Source organism: Catharus ustulatus, chromosome 2 (genome assembly GCF_009819885.2).
Source record: "Catharus ustulatus isolate bCatUst1 chromosome 2, bCatUst1.pri.v2, whole genome shotgun sequence".
In the NCBI taxonomy this organism is placed as follows: domain Eukaryota; kingdom Metazoa; phylum Chordata; class Aves; order Passeriformes; family Turdidae; genus Catharus; species Catharus ustulatus.
Genome location: NC_046222.1, coordinates 58,366,265 through 58,393,494, shown reverse-complemented (window position 1 = coordinate 58,393,494; position 27,230 = coordinate 58,366,265). Strand labels below are relative to the sequence as shown.

Here is a 27,230-nt window from a genome sequence, read left to right as displayed (position 1 = left end):
TTATTTTCGGTGGCCGGGGTGCTAAGCGCAAGGCAGCCGCTTCTGGCTTTGAACGCCGCGGAGGGATGCGCGGGGGGGTAGCGGGGGAGACGGGGGGGCAGCTGGGGGGGGAGGAAGAGGAGCAGGGAAAGGCTGTGACCCGGTCCAACCTCCCAACCCCAGCCTCGCGTCCCCGCAGGCAACCAGGGGGGGCAGCAGCCGGTCCAGCCTCCGCTGAACGGGCGCCTTAACGGGGGGCCCGATGCTGCATTCGCTGCGCATCCTGCGCGCCCGCCAGCTCGACGGCAGCCCCGGGCGCCCGCCGCTCACACGGCATCGGGGAAAATATCCATACGCCTTCCTGCCTCCGGAAAAAAAAAAAAAAAGGTCGGGCGGCCGAAAGTGAAGAGGGAAGTAGGAAGAGGAATAAAAAGTAACGCTTAGAAATTGTGGCTGGGAAGGAGCCCGCTGGCCTGGCAGCGCCCGAGCTGCCTTCTCTGCCCCGCCGCACGGCGCTGTCTCCGCCGGCGCTCCCGCCACAAAAAGATGCCTTGTGAGCCTGTGTGCGCAACTCCGAAACGCGAGCGCCCACGCCAGAGCCGGCCCTGAGGGGGTTAAACGGCGTCGTGGAGAAAAAGGCACCGTGTCACATATTATGTGTGTATGGTGTGTGTGCGCGGAGGGGGAATCGCCCAGCGCTCGGGCTGCGAGAGATCTCGGCGCCTATCACAATAAGCACGATCGCGTTCATACAGCTACGAGAGACCGAGAGCTGCTGGCCACCGAGAAATGACATAGAAACAACCACCAAAAAATAGCTAAGCCAATGACAAATAGCGACCCGGGTGACAGAGACAGAATTTTGTAGGCGGAGAAGAGGAGGTGAATGGCCAGCTCTGATCACAGTATTAGGCTGGGCTATCTATGGGGAGGGTGTTTACTCGGTTTTGGGGTGTGTGGGAGGAGAGGAAAAACACCTACAAATAGCTGGCACGATTCAAATGGTCTTGGATTATGTTTCCCCCCCTCTAGTCCAGGAAGGAAACTAGCGTTTTAACGCTGCGATGGGGAAAAAATAGCTCTGTGCAATAGGGGATGAAGAGCACTTTGGTCATTCGTTAATACCCAAAGGGGCAGAGATGATAAATGTGACAGCATGTGGCAGCACGACCGTCACCCGGGTTCCTGCAAAAGGCGGCTCCGTATCGCGACACGGGAAATTAAACGATTGAGTGGGAGGTGGAGAAAGCGCTTAAACGAAGAAGTTAATCTGCTAACATGGAGAGGAAACAAACGGAGGAAAAAAAACCCGAAGGTTGTCCTCTATATATTTTTTTGAGGTAGGGGAGTGCGGGGGGAGAAGGGAAAGGGAAGAGAAAGAGCGAAGGGGCATTAATCCAGCTTACGAAAACACGGGGAGAGAGGAAGGAGGAGGCGGGGGGGGTTGGGGGCGGCGGGGGAGAAAGGGAGATGTGCATGTAAGTGTGGAAGTCATCCTGGCTGCTGCTGCAGCAGAGCCGGGAAGCAGGAGCCTCCGTGTCCCGGGCGCTGCCCCGAAATTTCCACGGCGGAGAGCGGAGGGGAGAAGGCGGGCGGGAGCGATCCGCTGACGAGGGGGTGGTAGGGAGCGGAGGGGAGATGAGGGAAAGCCTGTCCTGTCATGTCCCGGGAGCGCGGGGCACCGGGACCCTCAGGAGCTCCGGCTGTCCCGCGGCTCCCGCCCGCCACCCCGCCCGCCTCCGCGCCGCTCTTCCCGGGCCGGGTGTAAGCGGCGCTGCCGGGATCCCTGCCCGGGCGCGGTGCCGCCCCGGGAGAGCAAGCGGGGTTACCTGCCGGAGGAGACGGCCGCTCCCGACCGCTAAGGCTGAGGGAGGCGAGTGACAGATCCGCCCAGGACCTGCCACGGCCTCCCGAAGCCTCCAGCCCGCTGCCCGCCGGGCTCCCGACGTGACTTTTCCTGGTGGCGGGGTGCAGGTTGCCCCCGTTTTCCAAAGACGCTCTTCCCCCGCCCGCCCAGCTCCCTCTGCCCCAGCCGCGCCCGCTCCCTTTGGCTCTTACCGCCTGTGCCCGCGGCGGCAGCGGCGGCACCCGCTCCGAAGCGCGACGGTGAGGGTGGAAGCGGGGTAGCGGAGGGGAAGGGAGGTGAGTTTCGCGGGGCGGGAGGGCGGGCGGCCCCCGCGCCTCCCCCGCGGCGGCGGCAGCAGCGATGCGATGGGGCATCACTCGAAAATGGCGCCGAAAGAGCGGAGGGCTCTTCATTCAAATTCGTTAGCGCCAGCCCCGCCGCCCCGGGGCATGCCGGGAACGGGGGGGGGCGCGCGGGGGCTGAGGCGGCAGCGCCGCACGGACACGGCGCTCGCTGTCAATGCCGCCCCTCCCCCCCCCGCCGCCCGCGCGCGCGCTCCACGCCCTCCCCGCTCACCGCGCGCTCCCGACCCAACCGCCGCTAATGGGGAAAGGGGGGTGGGGGGGAAGAGAGGGAAGGAGGGAGGGAGAGAGAGAGAGGGAGAGGGAAAGGGAAATGTCACCCGGAGCCCGGGCCCGCGGGGGAGAGGTGGCGCGTTAGAGATGTGTGTGGGAGAGAGGGAGCGAGAGAGAGAGAGAGAGAGAGGGGGAGCGAGACCTCCGCTGGCCCCGCGAACTTGTCAAGGTAAAGGCGCCGGTGGAAGGGAGGGGGGTGGATAGAGGGGCACGACAGCGGATTTTGGGAAGGTAGGGAAAGGAAGCCCGGCTGGGGGAGGGGGATGTGCGCCAAGAGGACCTGAGGAAAATATGAACAGCGCCTCCCCCCCGCGCCCCCCCCGCGCCTCCAAGGACCCCCGTGGCTCCCGCTGCGCTCAGGTTGCAGCCTGACCCCCCTTGTCCCCCCCCATGGCCGCGCGCCCCGCCGCAGCCAGAGGAGGGTTCGGAGCGCTCGGCGCTTGCCCGCAGCGCGCGGGCCCGATCCCGATCCCGACTGGCAGCCGCCGCTCCCCATCCCCCTCCTGCCGCCGCACCGGCTCCGGGCGGCAGCGCCCCGGGGCGTCCTCCGGCCGCCCCCCGGCCGGGCCTGCGGGCAGCCCCCGAGCGGCGGAGCGGCGCTGCGTGGGCTCATCCCGGGGCAGAGCGGGCCCGGAGCGCACTACACTGGTCATTGCAAAAAAACCCAAAGAGCAACAACAACAAAACCCCCCAAACCAACAAAAAGACCCCACACTGAAAAAAAAAAAAAAAAAGAAAAGGAAAAGAAAAGAAAAAGGAAAAAAAAAAGGAAAAAAGCCCTCTCGGAGGAACTTGACGGAGCGAGGTTCAACTCGGGCAGCGCTCCCGCCTCGACTGCGCGCTGAGCGCTCGGAGAGAAGGCGAACTTTCATTTTCACGCCGCATCCTCCCCTCCGCCCCAAGCTGTGACTGATCGTAAGGTACCTGATGGCCAGGGTAGTGCTCCCACCCGCGTTTCAGGGATGGGGAAGCCGAGATGGAGGTCAGCGAGCTGCCGAAAGCCGCGAGGGGAAGGCAGGCTACAGTGCCGCCCGAGCCACTCGCTGCCTGCACTTGACGTGTGCCTCATGAAGGGTCCGTCCCTGGGAGCTCCGCGGACCCTGCCTCGGCGGGGAGACCCAGCGCATCCCTGCCAGCCGCTCCTCGGGCTTTCTGCCTTCAGTGTTTCGGGCTTTTCTCCTAAGCTGATGCACTTTTTAGAAAGGGAAAGGAAAGCAGGGGCCCCAGACCTGCAAACTGTTGTTCTCATGACTTAGGGGAAGATTTTTCAAAAGTACATAATGAGAGTCTGGGAGCTCTGTTCCCACTGACTTTCAAAATCTTCACGTCTGTGAGCAAGTCCTCTTGAACTCGGTTGGACTGCTGGCAGAGGAGCGCTAGCAGGCTCAGGGCCTAATGCTTTTCGTGATTCCACTGCTCCCTGCTAGAGCTGCACTGACAAAATATAAGCAGAACAAGTTTTGAAAGGGAGAGGTAATTTCTCTCGCTTTTTTTTTTTTTTTTTTTTTTTTTTTAAACCACTGCCACAGTACAAAACACCAAGCTTTTGGGCTCAAAAACCTAGACCATCATGGCTACGAAAACTACTGCTGCTGAGTGAAGAGAGTATGTAATTCTGGAGCTCCTTAAAGAAAAAAGTGGTGCGATGCAACATGTAAGTAATCACATAGCTAGTATTATGCATTTATGTTATTATATTTTCCTCTGAATTAAAGTTTGGTGCTGCTAAAGAAACTGATTCCTAATTTTTTTAAACCAGGTTCTCAATAAAAATGAGCCAGATGACAAAACTTCAGATCGTAAAGTCATTCTATTAAAAAGGAGGATATAGAAATGATTTGCAGTATATTTACTTTTTTGCTCTTCTTTTATTAAAATTACTCTGAGCAAAATTTTCAAGAAGTGTACCTTTCAACTGAAAAGAATGATAGTACATATTTTCTGATTTTTTTCCTGAAGCTTATGTGCCTATGAAAAGAAAACTTTGGAGTAGAAATAGAGTGAAAACAGTAAAAAAAAAAAAAAAATTATGGTGTTGCTGATACCACTTCCCTGTACTCAGATTATGTATAGTTTTACCCTAAAATAATTCTAGTTATTATTTTTCACCCATTTTTCCAACTCTAATATAAAAAAGAGGATGTAGAAAATAGTGTCTCAGTATTCAGTATTTTATGATACACTGTTTCTATGATATTCTCTAATATGAGTAGGACACTACTGTCCTTTTGGGTATCATTCCTATGATTTCATTAAGATTTTTAATGAAAGTGAAGTTTTTTACATCCCTTAATATCTACTACTTGCTCTCAGGTTCCATTCTCAATGCACATAGGCCCCAGTTCTGCACAGTCCTGGAATGTATATTATTATGTGTAAGCACACTGGGTAGTTCTCTTCATTATTGTGCTCTTGTGTTTCAGTCTTACAAAGCTAATAGTGACATTACACAATCATTATTCTCAGAATTACTTAGGACTGCATAAAGCTTAAACCTAATGTAATAGTCTTAGTTTACACCTTTTTTGCGCATTTCTTAAATAATGCACAATTATAATAATTTGTGCATCAAAGTGGGTAAATATTTAACTGATAATTATAACAAGTGAGAAAGGCAATTTCTGTAGTGTAAAAAATCCATGTAAGAGGAGGTGGCTATTGCATTCTTTAGCTCTAGCATCTGCGAGAGAGGATCATCAGTGTGTTTCCTCGGTGACTAGCCGAGCCAAAAAGTCACAGCAGGAACACAGCTGAAGACAGAAGGAAAAGAAAGGGATTTTGAGCCTCACCAAAAGTAATGTCAGTCCTTTAGATCAAATTTCCATCCCAAACAAACTGGACTCATCAAAGTGGTGGATGTCTTATCTACTGTGGTAGCAGATATGAGGTTAAGCTGACTTTCTATAATCAACTCCTTTCTTCATGTGGTTCTCAAAACAGCACTCTCTGAACACCTCCTCATAGTGCCTGTCCTGTGTCACAGGTTCTTCTCCTCAGAGAGTGCCATTAAATTGTCAGCGAATCTTCTCATACAGTAATAAGTGACATAAACATTTGTCATATTATCTGTTCTTTTGTTGCCAAGGGAAGGAGCACATGCAATCGAATGTTTTCAGTTTATTGTATCTGTCTTTTCTTCCATACATGTTATGTCTTTATGTTAGTGAGATAAGGCTGAAGCAATGTGTTTTGTTCTTCAAGCAAGGTGCAGTTAGATTTCTGATGACCCTAAGCTCTTAGGCACTTTCATTCCTTAGACTTTCATCAACCCTGAGAAAGTTCTGTCTGTAGAACTTTCAGCTTTTTTTCCCACTTGTTGCATAGGTCCTCTTTTGTGAGATGAGGGAAACTGTTCAACACTGGATCCAGTCTAGAGACCTAGAAAGCACTTCTTTAGGAATCTTGGGCTTATACCCTGGAGAATCTTGAGACCCCGAACTTGTAAATTAAAAGTCTAGAGAAATTCAGTGTAAAGAGGGGCTTAGAATAACCTGCATTGCTGAGATGACATCCCCCAGCTTCCTGTACTTGGAGTTTCCTTTATGCAACAGGCTTCATGCTTGGATATACTGGCAAAACCAAAACAAGGCACTTTTCTGCTGAAATGACACAGAAGCTCATAGCTAGGGATGGTTAGAAAGCTGGAGGCTGTCTTCTGGCTCAGGCATGCATTACTTTACAAATTACCTTGCTATGTGTTTTTAAGATTTATTTTACAACTATGAGGATTAGAGGAATTTGTTGTAATGAAAACTGGCATTGTGTCATTACTGTGGAGATTTTTAGTTAGATTATTTGGCTTGCCTGGGTTCTTGCATGTTACTCCATTTCATCTGGAAAGTTCCTAGGCCAGTGAGACCAACTGGGGATCACTAAGGTACACCCGCATGATTATAGTAATTGCACACCTACATATTATTTTGGTGTTCAGTGTTTGTGTTGTATATGGACATACAGCCAGTGGAAATTTGAGGTTTTTTTCCTACTTATTTTTCTAATTTGAGCCCTACCTTGCCCCAGTGCTCATCCAGCCTTCTAGATTCTTGCTATAGGTTCATCTAAGCCTCCCTTCAGGCCTCTCCTGTAAATTTTGTATCACTTGAAGTTTAAACTTTCAGTTTAATAACCTAGTAGCTGTAGTTGTCCATCCTTCTTCGTGTGTGTTTTGCATTCTGCTGCAGCCTTTCAGTCTCTAATTTACCCTGACAAATACAGGATTTGGAATTCATGCTTTTGCAATTTTAGTCTGCTTGCAATGATATAGGTTGTAATCTAGAAAGGAGTAAAGTGGGCAGCATTTGCTATTGTACAATGAAAACAGATTTTTCAATTTGGCAGAATGAATCTGATCTAAGGATGCTTCCATAGACTGTAAGGACTGGAAAAAGTATGTGCAGGAAAAATAAAACTAGCCTTTTTTCTTCTACCTCTTGATTTTTCAATAGCAAACCTTCCACTTAATTTTTTTTTTTTTTAACCACTAAAATGCTCAATATAGCATAAAGACTAGTGGTGTAGTCATCAAAAGGTTGGATTTCTATATTTTGTTAGCATCTCATAGTGTTGACTCCAACATGTCTATGGGCCTGACTCATAATAACAAACATATTCCTGAGGATTTAAGAAAAGATTTTGTATTAAATTTAGGTTCTGTGGTAAAGTTTTGTTTATATGGTCTAACTGTAGCTTCTAAAAGTTTTTATATTTTTGTGTATTTAGTGGTTGTGAAAAGTTCTGGCTTGGTATCTGTGAAAACGGAAGACCATTCTTTATTCGTGGATTAATTACAGCAGAACAGTGGCCAAGTGATCTTCTCCACAGCACCCATGATCTTCAACCTTGAACCAAAGAAGACTCATAAAATGGTGAGAAAAGAGTGCGTGTGATTGTCATGACTATTAAGTTAGGGATGCTCTATTATTTTTTCCTGTTTAGCACTGATTGTGTTATTTTTTAGGTATTGAAGTTACATTTTTGTAGGGCAATTTCTGGGACATAACCTAATTTCTCCTCCACACCCCGTGTTTCGTCTGTTAATTTTTCAAGCTTTGCTTTATTCCTTGCTGTCCTTAACTTCAAAAATAGTTTTTAGTGATACACTGTATTCATTAATTAATTTCTTTATTACTTTCTCTAACCTTAGTCCTGTGCTTAAGTCTGTTCACATGAATAGTTTTATCTGTAGCACTACTTGAAAGAGTGAAGTTCAGGATATATGACACTATTTGAAAGACTGAAGTTTAAATTTTGCAGATGTGTATGCCTGCAACTAAATGAAATGCTACCTAAATGAACACAGGAGTGAGTGCTTTTAATTAGTTTGTTTGCTCTTTTGTTGTACAATTTGTTTCTTTCAAGACTGATGCAAGAAGTTAATTTGCTTCTTCAGTTTCCCAGTTTCTGGGAAATTTTGAACTCTGAGCTTCGCAACATTTATAAAATTTAGTCGTGCTCATAATTCTTCTGGGAAGAACAAAACATTATTTTCTTTAGCCGTTTTGTGAAAAGATGACTGAATATAAAGGAACTATTTCTCTCTTTATTTCACTGCCTTTATCAGGTCTTCAATCCTACTCAAAAGAATCACTAGGTAATGATTTATGTATGGATGGATTTAGTAAGCATAGATCTTAAAAGTGAGGAGTTTCCTTTCTGTTAGAGATATAAATGAAGGTTGGAATATTGGCAGCAGGGGCTTGCTTGTGTAAGAATATAGTTGTTAAGTGTTGTTGTTGACTACCTGGTAATTTAGATAGGTGACAGTTTAAAATAATGATGCACGGAATGATCCATAGTTCAGGAGATGGATCACAGTGACCAGAAATTCAGAGAATGCTGAGATGCCCCAGACCTTTTTTGATATCTCAACAAATGGGTCAATTGCTGTTTTCCTTTAGTGACTGTATTGTAGAGTAAGGAGTAAAAGGGACAGAACCCTAATAATGGCTTATGATTTCCAAAGTTTATTCTCTTGGAATACAGGATATTAACCCTGTCTCAGCTGTTTGCCAAACTGGGTTTGGAAGCTATTTAAATGTGTTTAAATAGCCAAGAGAGATGCTGAGCCCTTTATGCCAAATCTGAGCTACACCCTGTGTTAAGAATTATGTTAGTACTGTTATCAACCACTAAACTTAATCTTTGCCAGGGTTCTTTACCATTTCATGTTTTAAAAACAGGGTTTAATACTTAAACCAAAAAGAAGCACAGTTTTCAGGCACAGTGCATTGATATGTAACCCAGAGGTCATTTATTTTTAATACAGATTCAACAATCTGTTTCTTTGTTCTTTCTCAGACATTTTTCTTTAGTTTTCTTTTATTAAGCTGATTCTTGAATTAGCTTTGAGCATTTAACTGTCTTCATTCTCTTCATCAAACAATTAATCTTGCACTTAAGTAAAAATGCTTGCATGAGTATGGAAGAGAAGAACCTGAATAAACATTAGTCCCTTGCATCTCGTATTTGACTTTGCCTATCTGGTAACCAACCAATGGTCTGGACCCCGACTAGGACTGAAGTGTGAGTCTGAGTGTTATTAGGGTAAGGAGCTGAGACTCAGTTTTGAAAGTGTTTTTGATACTACAGACCTAGTGAAAGACAACAATAGGATGTAAATTGATTTCCAAATTTAAGCACTTCCTTAGTTGCTTAGCTGAGCAGAGTTTAGCTACTCCAAATGCTTAAAGTTAAATGGTTTTAAGGTTTTCTTAAGGCATGTTTTGAATTGATGTAATTCTTTCACTTCGACGGAAGAAAAGGTAGGCCAATGTCAAACTGTTTTGAAAAGCTTGTTTTCATTACCCTGCTTAGAATATAACTGTTTCTTTTGTTCCATCCCTTTCTGGTTGAATCACTTTCACTTCCCTAACTCTTCTTAGATTTGTTGTGTCCTGCTAACCTTTCCTCTAATGTTCAGTTTTCCATTAACTTTTCTACACTGATTATTTGTTGTCTGTGTTTTTTACTGGAGTTTTAGAGAGGTCATTATACTTTTTCAATTTCTTTCCTTCCTGGAGTCCAGCAACAAATAAGCCCCTCTGATTTCAAGTTTACCTTTTTAGTGAGAAATACAAAAGTTAAAAATGTAGTGCTGTGCTGTATCAATAGAAAGGGTAAACAGTTGCATTGTGGATGCTATTTATAGAAAAGGAACCAGGTTTTAGATATTATTAAAAACTATTCCCTAATTTAGGATATTGGGATCCAGGCAGTAAGATTGGGATTTTAAGGTGATGCTTTAAAAATCACTATGCTTATTCTGAAAAAAAATCCCAAACAAAAAAACAACCAACCCAACCAAAAAGCCCGCAAAAGCAGAGGTATAGTGAATAGACTGATTAGACTTGATGTGGCTGTTTTATTGAACTGTGTATAATTGAACTTTTTTTAAGCCTTAGGAAAGACAGTATGGAGTTGGAAGAGAAGCAGAGATCTCCATGAAGTGCAGTCAGTTATAGTTGGGGTAAGTTAAAAAAAAATGTATTTCTGTTAAATTTTCATCTTCATGAAGCAACCTATATTCAGGGCCCTGTTCACCTTGCAAAATGAAGCTAGTTTTATTGAAACAGTCTCAATGAATTCTCTGGATTCATTGATGCTATCACCGTGCAACTATTGTACTCTGTTGTATCTGACTTTGTGGTGTAACTCCTGAATGAAAACAAGTGGCATAAAAATCATTATTTTCACAGTGATTATGCTACAGTGTTTTCATGCCTAGGTTCTGAGCAAGAAATGTAGGATCGTGTTATCTTCTAGTAACTTTCAAATCTACTGCGTATTTTCAGCTGCATTTGATATAGAGGTAAAGGTCACAAAGTCAAGTTTCTGCAATTTGAATGAAATTTAGCAGCTGTGAGTAGAGAAGGGACTCAAATTAGTGCCCCCAGGGTAGAAAAAGCTGCAGTATGGACTCAGAAATTTTTTCTTCTGTTCAACCTGTTGCCTTGCAGGTCGGCATGCTTGGTTGGTCTGCCAGGCGACACGTGTAGCTCAGACCTGGCCACAATGTGAGCTGCCTCCTGTTCTCCTAAACATCAGATGCTGAAATTCAGAGAAGTATCTTCAGAAGGGAATGGGAAAACAGCCAGGCTAGCTTCAGCACAAGTGTGTTGGTGGCACCTATAAGCATGCAGGTAGGTAACGAGACTTCATTACTTCTGCTAGTCATGAAAAAAACCTTGGTTTTGCCAGGGCCTTCTAGTCTCCCAAAACACTTGATAGGGTTTTTTCTCTACCTGGATTAAAAAAATGTTTTTCTTGTTCATGTCAGAGAAGGAAACTGTTCAGACAGCTTCAGTATTTCACTTCTTTGCTTGTTTAGATGTTAGCTCTGAGTTATTCCTTAGGCTGTCAAAATTGTAAAACTGTGTTTTCAGCTCTCTCCAGAAACTGACTCTAATTTAGACTATCTGTCCCTGACCCATCCTACTACCTACTCTTTTAGAACAGTGCAGAAAATATGCATTGTATTCCAATTAACTTCCTTTGTGAGGAAAGATGTGGAGCTAGATACAGGGAGAGAAAACAATGTTGGGATCAGGCTTCATCAGGTTACCATGCTGCAGTGCAACTTGGGAAATGCTAAATCTGTAGCTGCATGAATTTGTCACCAAAATTGTACTGAAAGGTCTTGTCTGCCCAGTCATCTCAGTCAGTGAGAAATGGGCAGATTACACTTGCTAGAGGAGCTGTGTCACTCACTACAGGCTCAGGTAGGCACACTAATTTGGCATATGTCTGATATTTTTAGATTTTCTGTGTCATGTTAGACCGGGGTCAAAATACAACACTCTTCAAACAGAATTTAGTACTGTAGCATGTTATTTAAAAACATTGAATTTCTCAAAATAACAAAAGCCTAGCAGAATAGTAATGCATATGAAATGTAAAATTTGAAAGAAGTAACATGAGAAGAAACTCTTCCAGATCAGTATCATAAGATAGCTTTCTTGAAATGTCAAGTTTTGTTTGCTCAGTTAAAAACCATCAACCTGGCAGCAAGGAATAAAAGCTTGTGATACTCTTTTCCATTTTCTGCTAATTTTCATGGGATGTTTTTTTCACAAAATCAAAGCCAAGAAGAGAACAATTAGTCATTACAAAAAAAAAAAAAAACCAAACAAAAAAACAACCCTCAAACAAACTGCATTCCATTTTATGAAACTTTTGGGTTGTCACAGTCTCAAACCCTTTCATTTGGTCCCAGCTTTTTTGTTTATTTGTTTTTAAGTGGTGTTGTTTCTGCAGAGCTATCTGTATTAAAGGAACGAAGAAATGTTTTTTTGCATGTTTCTAGGATCTATTGGTTCTTAAAACCTTTATCAGCAGTCGTCTTGCCTAGTGTCACCAGTTAAATATTACTTAATGGAATCTCTGTCTAACCAAATTTTAAATGGTTATACTATATAAAAATACTGTAATTTATAATATTTTCCTTTTAAAGATCAACATAGATGTGTTTTTAATGAGAAGAGTAAGGTTAAATAATGGATGTTAAGTTTTGTGTGAACAGCAAAGTGGTGGTGTATTCTTGTTTAACACTATGTTGTGTGCTTCCTGTATTTTAAATGTTGTTCATGAAGTCGTTAAACTTAGCATAGTTTTTCGTAAGGATTTTTTCTTTTAAAAAGCTACCACTTTTTTGGTCTAAAAATGACTAATTCTGCTTTTTATTTTGTATTTATGAAGACTTTAGTCATGGATACTACTATATGTGGTCAGATACTTTCACAGTCATGAATTCCTCAATAAATTCACAGGCCTATGCTGTGTTCCTAAAATGAATTTTGTGGGACAGATTTTAAGAAGGTTGAAGCACTAAAAAGTAACTTGCACAATAGAACCAAAGAAACTAGGATAATTAGTTTTTCTAAAATGATAGTTTAAAAATTACATTTCAAGTAATATCAGTAAAAGGTTCCATAATGTGCTGTCACTAGATGTAAAATTCATAAACAATTTTAAGCTAACATTCTTTAAAGAAGGAGCTAAAAATTCCTATAAATAATATGCAACTTAAAGATGTATGGAACTCCTTTATTATGTGCTAAATACTGTAATAAAACAGGCTATCAGTAGGTTTTGCTGCATGTTACTAATTTTATTTTTTTTAATCTTGGTATTTTTGCAGGTGTGTGGAGGAACAGGTCCTGTTCTCGCTGTTGTTACTCCCACATAGGCAGACTCTGTAATTGATTATGTGTGGGTAGGGCCCTATTGAAATTCAGGAGATTCTGCAGTAGTGCGGGGTTCTTTTTGTGAAAGTTCAGTTGCAAGATCAGGACCCTACTGTGCCTCCTTACTGTGCATTCTGTCACTGTCTCATTGATTGTACTGGAACCTGCCTGTTGGGATAATGTAAGTCCTGCTTTTCCCCCACTTGTACTTTAGATGTGAATTAATCATAAAGCATTTCTAATTAGAAAATTAGTATAATTTACATGCATTCTTTTAATTATGTTTTTTGGCAGCACCAAATACTATGTTCCTCAAAACTTCTTAATGACACTGAGGCTTTGTGGATAGTTGGTCACATGATGAGAAAATTCAGCTGTAAGTACATCAAAATGATTGACTTTTTCAATAGTTAGTCTTTACTGATGTTGGCAAACTAATAGTGATAAAAATATGAATCAAGAGGTTTGACTTATGTCAAATTACTTCAGTACTTTTTAGAAAATACATACAGTATACCCATTTAGGATTTTATTATTCTTAGGTAATTCATCATGGGACCCTGAAGTTCTTCCCTACTGCTATTAGGTAGGGAGTTTTAAGTTTCTTGGTTTTCTTTATTTTCAGAATGGTCTGTCTCTGACTTGCTCTGTGTTTTGACTGATAAACTTTTTGAAGTTTACAGATCTGTAAAAAGTTTTTATACCGCCAATATTTGTATAGCTGTTGCAAACTGATTTACTAACATAAATGTCTTGCTGGGTTGAATACTGAAATGTTAATAAATATACACTTATATTTGTGTCAGTGTACCTTAGTTAAATTAAACTGAGCTGGCATTATGAGTGGATTTGATCATACATACTGATTAGCTATTGTCTTAGGCAGGAACTACATATTACCCATATCGTATGTCAGTGGATTCACCAAAAAATAACTATAAATATCTATGATGGGGTTAAGGAGGAAGTTTTTTTCCTGTAGCTAAGGGTACATTGCTTTGACTCCTATTTTTATATACAAATGAGCAAAAACTACATGTAGGTGTTTTCCCTGTATAACAAAAGGGGCATTGTAAACTCAGTGCCCTTTTTTTATGATGTTGTATTTCCTTTCTGGTATTTAAATTTAAGGATGTTTTCAACTGTGTCTTAATATCAAAAAAATTGAAGAACTGAAAATGTTACTGAATTTGTGGATAATGATCAAGGGGCTGTAAAGATCTGGAGGAATTGTGTGTAAGGACAATTAGAGATTCTCATGAAGCAAGGACACAGATAATAATTGATGAGTGAAGGTTAAGGAGCACAGGATTATTTTTATTGCTTGGCACAAGAGCAGCATGAAATGAAAGTAATTTGAAGGAAGAGCAAGACCAAAAAAGAAATCAAACTCAGATCAGAAGTAGACTAGAGAGTCCAGTTAAAAAAAACCAAAACAAACCTAGAAACAAAAACCCTCCAAAAAAACCCAAACCCCTTAATATGGGTTTGAAAAATACATCTGAGAGAACTAAATGGATAACTACTGGTATTTTTCATTGCACTGAATATATTTAAACTTTCAGTAAATGCTTTTCTTGAAGTTTTTGGTTTTCTTCTGCTGGAGAGGAGTGTAAGAACTTTGAAGCCTTAAAGAAGACTCAGTGACTACTTGCAAATTACAGTATGAATTGGGGATTCAAGATGACAGTTACTACTCAGAAGAGAAGACAATGGGTTGCTAAATAAAATTAGTGCCAAGCAGAAGCCTTAATTTCTTGTTCAAACACAAAACTTAATGATTTTGAAATGCATCACCTTCAACAGCACTCAAACCACAATTTTATTATGTTCATTATGGGATGGGCATTTTCAGAGTTCTGGTTTATAAACCTGAACACTTATTCTTTTGAGATTTTGCAATATAAAATGAAATGGAGATTTTTTCAATATGAAATGAAATAATGATTTCGTTTCTGAAACGGAAATGTTTCAGCAGACCGAAGGTTTCATTTTGCATTAAAAAATCCTAATCAGCATATCTTCTTTTTAAAACGTTTAGACCTGTATGTGTGCTGTTTTTACCTTTTAATACGATTGGCCCTATATATTTTTACTTGCAATAAGTTGGGTGAAGGAAAGAAAAGCAGAAGGATATTAGGTGATTGCAAAAAAAAAACCCCTTAAACACAGCCTTCTAGCTGAGCCACTAGATTGGAAGTGCCTCAGAACAGATCTAATTTCAGAGGAGAAAAAGAAGGAAAGTGACATGCTAGTGAGTCGGGTATGCGGAATCTTCTGCGTGTTTCATCTGTATCTGATTTTTTTCTCTCATCACCACTGAGAAGCACATCACCCGGGTGTGACTGCTTCCCCTTCCTGTGATTGCTACTTCCAAGTACTTTGAGGGAGATAATGTTGGGGTATAGTTCTGTTCTGCCTGCAGCAGTGCTACTGCAAATGTTTGGAAGAGGAGGAACTCTGAATTGTCTCCTGCTATAGTCAGCTCTCCAGTACTCGCTGCTTCTTACCCCTATTGTTGAGTACCTGATCTGATTGTTTCTTTCATTTAACTCATGCTATGATGGTATAACTGACTGAAACCAGGACCACAGCAAGAGAACAACATCAAGAGGAGATGTTGTTTTGGAATGTAGGGAGTGGGCATTTGCTGCGCAGCTACACTTTGTCAGCTGTTCAGAATACCTCAAAGGCTGAAATGCCAAACTACAGCAACAAAGTAAGTTTCCTTTTGTGCACTGGGAAGGAAGAGCAAAGGAATGTGCCTGAACATTGAGCATGTTAGTTGTAAGTCTCGGAGATCTCTTCCCCTACTGCTGTTTGCACTCTGTTTGTATGGTGACTGTCCTGAATGTAGCTTGTCTTTATTTGTGTTGAATGAGGCACTCCTCGCATTGTAACGTTGTGAACATTGTTTTTCTTCTTGAAAGTCAAAACATGGTAGCACAGATAGCTGTAACAAGTTATTAATAAACATGACACAAAATAATTTTCTCATTTCACAGTATTTATAGGAAAAACAATGTTTTATGCGTTTCATATACCTCTTCTTTTCCAATCCTAAGGAGATTTAATGCATGAAAATTTCCTTCAGCAATGTCCTCAGTTCTTCATTTCCAGTTACAACTACTGGTCTTTTGTTAGTAGTTTTTTTTGTATTTAGGTTGATGCCCTCACAACACCTCTCTGAACCCTTTATGAATGATACCATCATACTGTCATTTGTTTTGTCATCAAATCTAGTGTAAACTTGCATTTTGGGAATTTTTTTTCAATCCTTAAAGGATAATCATTCTTCTCTGTAAGCAGGTTTTTCATGAATCAAGTCTTTATTAGAAAATCTTTTACTTTGCCTTGACAAAATACAGCCTTGCCTTGCTCATTAGCTAGCCAAAGTGCTGCTCTACTGTAAATACCATTTTCCAAACCTACTCCTTTGCTATTTTCAATTTCCTGCTTCATTTTAAAGCAATAAAGATAAGCTATCTGTCTTTATTTTCAACGCTCATCAGGACTACTTCTACCTGATACTTCTTCTTCAGTATCAAGAGGTTGACTCTGGTTTTGATCAACATATGATGCCAACTTCCATCATTTGGTCATTAAATTTTCAGACCACACTGAATGTTTTCTCCTCGGCTGCCTCTCATGTATTGGTTGACTTCTTCATAAACACAAGTGTTCACTATCTTCCCTCTATTTTTTTCTTAAAAGTTTTATGTACTGTGAAGCTTCAAGCAATCCAACTAGACAACAGTTATATTGCAGGTATATTAATGCCAATGCATATCACAGTAGTACTGTGACATTGCATTTGCTGCCATAATACCTCTGTTGTCTCTTTATGTAGAATCTAAGCATATCTATATTTTGTTGTGTGTTTCTTCATGGCCCAGCATAATAAGAAGTGGCCCATGGTGAAGCCTTTCAAGATTTATGGTAGTACAGATAAACAATAATGAATATGCACTGGATGCTGCAGTGTAGCGGTTGGATTCTGTTGTACCTAATGCCACATAATAATTTAATGCAGAAAGAAGGTGCTCCAACCAGAGGCCTCACAAAAGGAAAAGAAGTGAGTTGCAGCCAACAAAAAAAATACTAGCCCCAGAGACCTTCTGAGCTGTCAAACTCATGTCCATAGCTACTGGCATTGTGTCCTGAAAGCATCTCTCTCTTCTCCTCTCCACAGCAGTAAGAACAGATTCTCCCTTCTTGTAAAAGGAAGTAAATGCAAATATCACAAAGGTCTGCAGCCTATGCAGAAGGACATTTTAGACTTCTGTATCATCCTTCATGTATTTCAGTCCTTTTTTCAAATGCCATTTGATTTGTGTTGGGAGGGAACCTACACTAGTTTTTATTTGGTATCTTGGCACATTCCTATCTCGTAGTGTTCTGCTTCCTTTGTGCCTCAAAAGTAATGATTCTTCAGAAAAGTTATAAGGATTAATAAAATTGGGAATTCCCCAGGTATGTTACCCTCTTTCTGTAAGTGGGTCTGCATGTAACCCTTTCTTTTAAAGGTGCACTGAAATGTCAGTTTTTAGATCGTACAGAGATGATGGAATGTTGAGTACCTGGCTGATTACAGAGATGGTAGATTGGAGTGTGCAGACAAATGGTGCAGTATGTACCAAAGAAAATATAGTCCCATAGTTTAATTTTATCAGAATAAACCACAAAATGTAGTTCTGTATGGTTCTGTGGCTGAATAGGAGGATTCAGTAAGAGCTTTGGGCTAGTTGGTGAGACAGAGGCAATTGCTGTTAAATACTGTGGGGGACTGAGGAGTCTGTACAGCCCAAAAGTTTGATCATAGCAACAGTTCTTGTTTATATATGTATAGACTGGATAAACTTAATGTTAGGCCTCATTAGGCCATCATGCATAGGCTGTGTATTTAGATATCATTGAGCACTAATTTTTTAGCAAACAGAATAGGGAATCAAGAAGGAGAAAGACAGCCCTTCATTTAGTCTAGAGCAGCATACAACAAATGACTGTGGAAGAACCATTCAATAGTGAGATATCATACTCAAGTTTGTCATACTTGTGGGAGAAAAAAATTGAAATAAAATTTTTAAAAGTCCAGTCTTTTTTGAAGAAAGAATTGTATACTAATGAAGACACAGTTAAAATAAATATTAAAAATACACTGGGGCTTTGTTTTCCAATTCTAACTTGATTAAATAAGAGTTTCCCAACACAATTCAGCAGTAAAAGAAGCTACTAGAAATAAATGCAGGTTTTTAAAAGAAGCAAAATCCAAGCAAGCAAAGCAGAAAAGAGCACAATTCTGGCAAGTGTAGACCTAATATGAAGCAGAACAAAAAGATTTTGAAATGCAGTAGACTGAAATTCTAAAAGCCAAACCCCATATTTTTCCAGTGTAAAGTTTGCTAGTAGGGAGGTGAGTTTAATAGATAGCTGTGATTAGGAAGAAAGACAAAGCCATTACAGAAAGAAATTGAACTCATTGCACTGCCAAGGTTTAGGACAGGATGATTAGGGACATCCCCAAATAGTTGTTTTTTATAGGGAATAGTTCAGATTTGATATCTCAATAAAAGGTTTTTAAACAAATTGATTGAATAAACATTAATCAATTTCCCAATAACATGCTTTTCATTCAGTAGTCCTAAAAAAATTCAGAAATTAAATTGGTGAGCAAACCATGAGCTGTGTTGCATAATCTGGTACTTAAATTAGCCTTGATAACAGAGGAATGGAAAGCAACAAATGTGACCCTAGTTTTAAACAGGGTTTTAGGGATGGTGATGGACTAATGGACTAAAAAGGCTACCATGACAGACAAAATGGCAGTGATTGTGATAAAGCATACAAGTAATAGGAACATGTATAGGTGAAGTAGCTTTGGTGAAATAGCTTGGGGTGAAATATCATGGCTTTTGTACAAGTAGTTTTGTCTTAGAGCTTTGCTAGTTATTTGAAGGAGTAATTTCCAGATGTGCAGGAAAACGTGACCCAAAAGTTTTTAAAAAGTTCTGTAACTGAAGACTGTTAACAAAATGAAGTAGAGAGCCGCTTAAAATTCTTTGTGGGTATGTAAAGGGCTAGAAGGTAAGGAACAGTATAGTGACTTATGGGCAGTTTTAACACTGCCCCCTCACGGAGGTTTGTACAGGTACCTTTGCTGGTCCACCTGTTCCTAAACAGTCTGAAAAAGTGCAATTGTAAAGATTGCAGGTGATAAAAGGAAAATATTCACAGTTGGAGGCAGACCTAATCTTGACCCTGAAGAGCTGCAGATGGATCTCACAGCAGGACCTGTGGTGATCCAGGAGCCATGACTGTCACAGTGGCCAGATATCGCTGACCCCACTGTTCTGCTGAAACCATCATCAGAGAAGCTGTGGCTGTTGGATTACAGCAGCCATCAGCTGTAAACGGTGAGCTCAGCAGGCTGTGACCAGTCCTGCCACTCAGGAAGGCAGGGACCTGTAGCTGTTCTTTTTAACAGCAGGGGCTGCAAAATGAGAAGAGTCTTTCTCTCTGTTTTCTCAGAGTTTCATAAGCCCAACGAGCTTAAAGTACATGTTTTGGATTTGGTGTTTCTGCCTGCTACAGGGTTGGAATATCACTGTTAAAGTGATAGGTAATGTCTTGCTGCTGTGAGAAGCCAGGTCTCTCAAGCCACCTTACTGGTATTTGCATGGATTTTTAGCAGCTTCTGTTTATTTCTTAAAATCATACTGTAAATAAGAGATTGTTATCCTCAGTGATTGATGATAAATTTTTAAACATGAATCAAGTGTATAATGTTCCCATTTTCTTAAATCTGTAGATTTTTTTATTGCTCCTTTTTCTGGCGGTAGCAGTATTGTGAATGGGCAGATTGGTTTTACTTCTGTTGTACACAGACCTGTGGGCAATGGCAAATGCCAGTTTGCTTCTACTTCAGAAGCTAAAAGCAGTCACAGGCCCTAAAATTAATCCCAGGGGAAATCAGATAAAGAAGCATAAATGTTTCACATAGCAACCAGAAAGTCTGGAGGGAGGGATGGAGTAGAAGATATCATTGTACCTTTACAACAGCTGGAATGCTTTCCAAGCTGTTGTCTGCAAATCCCTAGTGGACTCCGAGGCTATGGTGAATTGAACATCTGTTTGGCTAAACCATAACAGTACTTTAAATAGTGTTTCCAATTAAAGGTTTGATCAGATGGGTGTGTGGTGGTGTTTGAAAATTGCTGAGGGCTGATAATGATCTGTTGCTCAAAACAAAGTGGGAACCGATATTCTGGAGTGTATGAAAAAGAAGAGCACACTCCCTACCTGCTCAGTTTTGGGTAAGTTGTGTGCCTCTGCACAGGAAGCAACAGCAAGAGGTGCCCAGGAAGGAGCCAGGCAAAGTAGTCTGGCAGCATTAATGCTTCTGTCCACATCATGCCTTCCCCAATAACAGAAATATAGGATTCTAAATCATTGTATTGTCCATGAATGTCCCTAAAATTCTTCACTACTTCTTTTGATATATACTCCCAACGAGGAGATTTTGTTTTCTGATAAGCAAGTGTGATTTTTGAAGTCTTGGGTCCTTATCTGACAAAAAGAAACTTGTCAACTCCTCTAGATTACAATATCCTTCTTTGAATTAAATCTTGATTTCTCATTGCCAGAAAAACAGATTTTAGAATTTTCCGTTCTGTCATTATTAATGGACATAAACTTTCCTTACAATTATTAACGTATCTTATTAGCCATTTGCTACTTTTCCAAAAATCCCAGTTGTACTTGACCAACTTATTTTATTTCCATGAATGATAATTTTACATTGTAAAAAGCTTCTTTGTCCTCCTGTCATTTCTCTTACTGCTTTTTTCTAACTATTGAAAATTTTCCAGCATAAAGTATTTATGTTATCAGTGCTTTTAGTTGCCCTTGACATAGTTCACTTCCCATTGTCCACCGTACCATACAAGCACATCCATAAGTAATTTGTAGAGATGTTAGCTTTTCCAACCTTCTGTGCATATTTTTGTTAGGAATTGTGGTGGTGTCAAATTTGAAGTAAAACAGACTATAAGCTATACTCAAGTGATATAAATATGTTTATCTTAAAGAAATAACTTAAAGAAATAATTTGTCTGATCTAAAATCACTATAATGTATTTTATGAAATTCAAACAAAAATGCTACAAACAAATACTGACAACGGTTTTTTTTGAAAGGATAAAGCGAGTTGACAGGTGCTCTGTTTAACCTTTTTGTGTTCCATTTTTCTTACTCATATCTTTTGATACAAATGTGGAAATGAGGGGGATTGTGCTTGTTTTTATATTATCTAGCTAATTATCTGTTGCTAGCTTACATGATTCTGATGTTGTCTTTTGTCAGGCTTGAGCTACAAGCTGAATATGAGATTGAGGGGAATCTTTGCCTTGTATCAGAAAGCAACTTGTAAGGAGGAAGAGAGTGACTTCTGCTATACTGTGGAGAAAAGGTGGTTTCCTGAGTTTATCTGTGAGTGATAGTAGAGAGGGATTTATGCTTCCAGGCAAGGTATATGGGTATAGAAGTAGTGATGGGGTATATTGTTAGGTCTGAGGATAAGTGCACATGAATGAAGAATTTGGTATAGGTTTCAGAGAGGTGGTTTCAGTATGAGTTGGAAAGACCACAGTTGGATAAATACACTGGGGTCAGTTGAAAGTCACTTTACTAAAGAACATGGCTACAGCTCTCTATCTGACTTTAGCTCACGCCACACTTACTCTAGCTATACCCTTACCTGTTTTCTGGAACCTCAGCTTCTTCTCCAGTTCCTGCATATGACCCTTTTAACTGGAAAACCTACTTTCCTGCTTATCCCAGGAGCAATTACATGCAAAGGTACAAATGGCCCTATAAATCTTTTACATCTAAAGTTTGTCTTCTGTCCCACTATACTATCTTCAGCCTCCTGTCTGTGGTGTTGCGCACTGCAGATGCAGACAGACAAATGAATCACAGAATAGAATCATTTAGATTGGAAAAGGCCCTTGACAATCTTAAGTTAACTATAAACCTAACAGTAAAAGTCCACACTAAACTGTGTTCCTAAATGCTGTGTCCACATGTCTTTTAAATGCCCTGGACAGCCTGTTCTAGTGCTTAACAACCCTCTCAGTGAAGAAATGTTCCCTAATATTCAGTCTAAACATCCTCTGGAACAATTTGAGGCCATTTCTTCTTGTGCTGTCACTTGCTACCTGGGAGAAGAGACTGACCTCCACCTGACCCTCCTTTCACACAGCTGTAGAAAGACATAAGGTCCCCCCTGAGCCTCCTGCTCTCCAGGCTGAACAACCTCAGCTCCCTCTGCTGCTGCTCAGAGGACTTGAGATCCAGACCCTTCCCCAGCTCCGTTGCCCTTCTCTGATGCTGCAGCACCTCCATGTCCTTCTTGTAGTGAGGAGCCCCAGACTGAATGCAGTGCTGGCAGCATGGCCTCGCCCATGAATACGAAAGGATTCAAATGAGATGCTGTGGAAAGCTGGCTGCACAATAGTAATGCTTCTCCTTTACAATGTACTGTTGGCATCTTCTCCAAGTGGGACATGTCCCATCATTTGAAATCTGCTGAGTGTAGATGAATTAATTTATTCCTTTCCCACCTTCCTGTCACATTCCTAAGAATGTGATGGAGTTTTCTCCATATGTTGAATTATGCCTTTAAGGTAATGTTTGTCTTACTAAACAGAGGAAAAAAAGTTTTGAATTTCTAAAGCCTGGTCTCTTTGATTTGCATTTTTCTGTGATCTAGGATCTTCCTAAAAATAAATTAATCCAGTAGATTATTACACTGACTGGCATTAAATTGAAGCTTATGGACAGTGGGTTTGCTTTTCTTAATTACTATTTTGCAGATCCCTCAAACATTGTTTATGAAGACTAAAGAGTCTGCAGAAAGACTGAAAGCAACATCATAGGACATCCCCTTAAATGAAAGGGTTTTAATAAAATGCAGTGGGGTTTTTTGGCACAGATCTTTTCATAAGTCTTAAGCTTTTATTTAACATCTTTCCTTCTCAATATTGATTATGATTGCATACTTATGTCTATGACTAAACATAGCTAATGAGGTACATGATTTCTGCTCAAGTTTGGAACTCAGTAATTAATAATCCTGTCAGCACATGACTATACAAATAGATTATGAACCAAGATCACCATAACAATAGTTAAAAAAAGCATGCTTTTGGGGTGGGGGTGTTGGTTGGTCTGGTTTTTTTTCTAACATGGTATGTTATTTTAAAAGGGAACTATTTTTGTGTTTCTCTCTTGGTCAGATTTCTATACTGGATTTAGAGATCATTCTTTTAGTTAGTCAACATTGGTCCCTAAAAATTTGCTTTACTTTTATTGTTTGTCATGTGTAATTTTATCTTTAAAGACTGTTGGACTTCATGATTCCTGAGAAGTAACACCTTGACGTTCTGGCACTATCTTCTCCAAAGTAAATTACACTGACCTTCCTGTTACTGTGTCAATGAGAAATCAAATGTTGATACTATGTGTGAAACAACATTTGATATTTTGGCTATTAAGCTACTTGAAAAAATACTATACAGATGGATTTTGTGTTTACAAGACCTGGCATTTAAAAATGTATGTCATGTTGCAGGTAGTAAATGTCGTTTATGAATTGTTACAGGAGAGAAGATATTTCTATTTGTGTACAATATGCTTGTCTTAGCTCTTGTTATTTTTATCTCCTAAATATCTAATAATTAGGTAGTTATAAATATTTAAAGATGTGAATAATTTCATTTGTTGAAGTATTGTGTGCATCATTTAGAATGGCTACTAAAGGAGAGAAGTGGACATGGCCTTCTTATAACAGCTAAACATGAAAATAAGGTATCAGAAATAACGATATAGTTCAAATTTATAAAAATCATTATGTTTTGCTGTATCAGCATAGTTCTTTACAGAATGGTGATCTCATTCTAAGGTTACAGTTACCTAAATAGATTAATTGCTGAACTTTATTCTAGTGTTTTTCTATCTTTGCTGGAAATAAGAGAATACAAACACTTAAAATTTAAGTTATTGGTCTTCAGCCATGCTAAAACTTCCAGAACTTGGTATTTAACCCCAGGACTAGATCCATAGCTCTTTTAAATTCTGAAATTCCAGAAACTGTGCAGATGAGTAGGAAAAAGCAAAGGAAGAAACTGAAATGGGGAGAAGGAAATTATTCTATTCTACAGAAGTATAGATGAAAAAAACAACTTAATGAGCATAGGAGAAATAATAGGATGAAAGAGAGGAGTCAGGTGAGTATTTACAGTAATATTTTTTACATAGCGCACAGATATGTTATGCTTTGTGCTTGCATGGAAAACAGAGTGAGACTTCAGCTTTCTAACTGCTGTTCTGAGCTGTTCTTTAGTCACTGTGCATTTTTATTTTAGCATAGTCACTTCTAAGGAAGGCTTTAAATTGACTGTCAGGGCGAACTTGAATCATGAAATTCATTATCCTGCTGAAATAATGACTACCCCAATGTTTATCTTCCCAAGTTAGCTCTTAAAAAACCCACTATTAGACATGAAAAAAATCAAAACCATTTTAAAAATATATATTTCTGTTAATTCTAGTCACTAGCATTTGGGAAAAGGCACAAGCAGGCATGCAATAACAGTTAAGAGTGTAAAACCTAATTGTAATAGTACTGAAATTGAAAATAGAAACTGCTAATTAACTGTTACTCAGCAGGGCTAGGTAAAGTCAATCAATTCACAAACAAATGTAGCTGTAGAAGAATGGATTACTTACATTGGGACTCATTACAGGTTAGACATCAGTGTGGATTTCATCCATAAGCTGTAATAAAATGAAATAAATTAGGAAATGGCAAAAGAAATTTCATTGAGTAATTTTTTAATGGATGTACTTAGTTTCTCCATGATTCCCACAAGTATATATAGTATTGGAGCAAGAGTATATCTTTAGGGAATTCCCATACTTTTTTAATTGAGCAATTAACAAATATTCATACAGTGACTATAGCTGGTCTTCATGAATCACCATGCAAGAAACCCATTTAACTACAGATGTAAGGCTCTCCCATTTTTGTACATTCACTCCATGGTACACATAAAACGTTTTAACTGTTCACCTGAGCAGTACTTCAGTACAACTGAGTCCTGAGCTGATATATGGCATAATAACATCCCCTCTAAAAGGGGGCAGAGAGTGAAAATGGGTGGGGCAGGGAGAGGTCTTATGGTGCCAGTTCACAATTAATTTTGGAATGGTAACATCTACTTTTTGGAATGTAGTGTATTAATTTCTGCTGATAGAGATAGGTCAGCATAAGAACTATGCTATAAATTGCTATGTGATAGGGTTCCCATTCCTGTGCCATGTCTGTGTCATTGGGCAGCAGTTTTTAAGGGCAGCCAGTAAAGATATGAATACAGAAAAACTAACATAACTACTCTTCACGTTCATTCTAAAAGGAAAATTAAATTAAATGCAGATAAAACCTTTAGATGTTCTGAATAAGAGACTTTTTAGTCTATTTTATGTTTAAGTCTTTGCCATTATGTTATTCTGCATTGATGTTACATTATTTCATGTTACATGATTCTAGAATGATTTAGAACATGTAAATTGTTCAGTGCAAAATCCCATTTCAAATATATTTAGATTTTAAAGATGTCTTTATAATCACATTGTAACTGGCAACCCTGTGTTGTCCTCATATCAACAGTATCAAGATGACTGTATTATGAAATAGTCATTAGTGGGAAACCTCTCCAGCCCCAGGACTATCTCTCTCAAACTTTCCATATTGACAAGGAAGTGCCAACTGTGAACTGTCCCTTTGGTGTCTTCCAGCCCCCAGATCACTGCCGAGGAGGAAAGCTCACTTTCCCACCCCATTCTCTGATAATTTATGGTTTGGTACTACTGTTCTGTAAGCACACAGTCTTGGCTTTGCATCTGGGCTAGCAAGCTGTGAAGGTGGTATGAAGAGGTTGTTTCCACAGACCAGTTCCACACTGAAGTTTCCTGCACAGACTGGGCTGTACACCAACTTTAAAACCAGCCCTTCTCCCATGACTCTTTTATTTAATTATAGTTCATTTAAAATAACCATTATGTGTCCCTGATCATAACACTGGATTTCAGCTTTTTTTTTTTTTTTTTTTTCATGGCAGTATTTACTGTATTTAGTAACAAATTACTGTGATATTTAATGAATTGTGTCTTAAGGTTTGGAATAGAGAATCCCAGCTTAAATTTTTATTTACAGCAGATAAACTAAAAACCCAGTAGTACATAATTAGTTCTAACAGAAAAGCAAACTTCCTTTTATTTGTGCTCAGTGTAGTGCACACAAGTACTGTTCAGTAGTAAAAAATATTATGCAGCACAAACCTATCAGATGTTCTGTGCAGATGAAAGTCAGTAAATTTTCTTTGTTCAGATTAGAGAAAGTTGAAAATATGCTGAATCACTTATTATTTTAATCCAGATGTTGCTATCCATAAATATTCTTCTTGACGATAAGATGCTAGCTTCATAAATACCTAGTGAACTTCACAAAATTAATTACATTTCGAATATGTGATTCAGATCTAAGATTCAGGATGGGATGAATCGCCCTCTGGAGGTGCCCATTTTAGTTTGCTGACTTCACAGGAATCCTGCTCTGAACTAACTAGTTCAAACTCCAAGTTAAGTGACTGGCCTGTCCCCTTCATTGAGAGAAATAATTGAGCATTTCATACCGTAGATCTTTTCTTTAGACCTCTCTAAGAATGGCTGCCTTAGTCTTCACCTTTTCTGTCAGTGTTCTTGTACTGTTTCTAATATGAATAAATACGATTGTTGCTGTTGCCATTTCCTGTGTATTGTTTTTTCCTGTCCTTTTCAATCTTGTTATCTTATCTTTCCCTGGTTTTATTTTTCTTTTTTTTTCTGACTCTCTAGAGCTGCCATCCTTTCTGAAGCTTTTCACTTGCTACTTCTCTGGCAATCCTACTTCCCATGTTGAAAGTATTGTCCTAACTTCTGATGTTGAAGATTGCTGATCCTTCCTTTGATGCTGATTCTAGTATTTTCTTGACTGATAGTATTGTAGTGAAGACATAGAAAAAAGAAGACTGTGGCACTCATTAATTTTTTTATGGTTTGAGTAGTCAAAAAATATTGTTCTTCTGCCTTCATATAAAATGTGTTGGTTTCCTAATGTAATTGTAACTTAAAAATGTTTGTAGAAATGTAAAATGAAATGTGAAGATTATAAAATCCATATTAAAGACATAAAAGTTTAATAAAATAAGCATTAGTCTTTATTTTAACAACCGAGTCTTACATGGCTCACTCGCAAAAAGTGGGGTAAATTTACGAAGTTGTGTACTGGTAAAGTCCAACTTACTAAAAGGTGAAATTTCTGTTCAGTAACTATTAGAAGGTTAAATTATTTTCTTTCTCCCTCTGGTAATATTTTCTTGATTTATACCTGTAAAATATCTCTCCTCTTGAGTTCTGTCTTCTCCCTTTTTTTTTTGCTCCTTTTGTTAACCTAAGTTCGTGGTTCCTTTCTTCACTGGGGTCTCCTAACTC

General features: G+C 39.9%; 2 long non-coding RNA genes across 13 annotated transcripts in view; one reads left to right on the top strand and one right to left on the bottom strand.

The window, feature by feature from the left end:
- Positions 1-27,230, bottom strand: part of LOC116993165 — a 92,000-nt gene that overhangs the window by 39,582 nt on the left and 25,188 nt on the right. For all 3 annotated transcript variants that reach the window (XR_004417207.1, XR_004417206.1, XR_004417205.1), the window contains exon 2: positions 24,429-24,476. This is a non-coding gene — a long non-coding RNA (uncharacterized LOC116993165). The remainder of the gene's footprint in view (positions 1-24,428; positions 24,477-27,230) is intronic.
- Positions 687-27,230, top strand: LOC116993163. Of its 10 annotated transcripts, XR_004417198.2 has the most exons (10): positions 2,473-2,629; positions 3,990-4,114; positions 7,180-7,325; positions 9,855-9,925; positions 10,416-10,598; positions 12,596-12,822; positions 12,936-13,017; positions 13,184-13,227; positions 21,003-21,108; positions 26,595-27,229. It is a non-coding gene; the product is annotated as an uncharacterized LOC116993163 (long non-coding RNA). The 10 variants fall into 10 exon arrangements; XR_004417196.2 differs by lacking the exon at positions 21,003-21,108 and having other exon boundaries at positions 26,595-27,228; XR_004417197.1 differs by lacking the exon at positions 26,595-27,229 and having other exon boundaries at positions 21,003-21,990.